Source organism: Antrostomus carolinensis, unplaced genomic scaffold (genome assembly GCF_000700745.2).
Source record: "Antrostomus carolinensis isolate BGI_N321 unplaced genomic scaffold, ASM70074v2 scaffold29041, whole genome shotgun sequence".
Taxonomy (NCBI): Eukaryota; Metazoa; Chordata; class Aves; order Caprimulgiformes; family Caprimulgidae; genus Antrostomus; species Antrostomus carolinensis.
In genome coordinates, this window is record NW_010295300.1 from 5,320 (window position 1) to 6,039 (window position 720).

Sequence of the window (720 nt, forward strand, 5' to 3'; positions counted from 1 at the left end):
GCAGCCGGCTGCCTGCTGCCTCTGCCAGCTCCCTGCAGCGGCACGGCCAGGGTCTTAATGTAGCTCTTCTCCAAAGCCCCTCAGTTCCTCCAGGACCGTCCCCCTGACCTGGTTTTGTGCTTCCTCAGCTGGTGGTTGTTCCTGTATCCCCCAAACACGCTGTGATGCAGCTGGGGTGAGGCAGCGTCGGGCGGTCCCCTCTGTGCTTCCTGTGCTCTCCCTGTGTGCGTTCTGCCCCACTGCCCCTCTGCGAGGGGGAGGGCGGACAGACGGACACCTCCTGTGGCCCAGCCTCTGCCCCTCATCCCACACACCGAAAAGGGGAAGTCGCTGAGAGAAGGAAGTCTGCCCCATGCAGTTGCTCCGGCTGCAGCAGTCACATTTTCTCTGCTGCTGGTAGCCCGACTTGCTCATCCTTGTGCTGGCTGCCTGGGCGGCGCTGGGCCCATGGAGAGACCGGTGAAGGATGGGATCCTCTATGTGCAGCACTGCAAATTTGGCAAGGTAATGGGTGGGTTTGGGGCTGGGTACAGGGTTTGCCCTGATCTGTCTTGTCGCCAGGCCTGGGGCCAGGCCCTGGGCAGCCTGGGAAGGGGACACTGGAGCCAGACCCCCCTCGGAGCTGCCCTGGGGGGCTCTGGGCTCTGCAGCTCCAGGAGCAGGGCTGTCCCTGCGGCTGAGGGGACTCATCCATGCAGGCACCTGCTCAGGCTCTCCCCT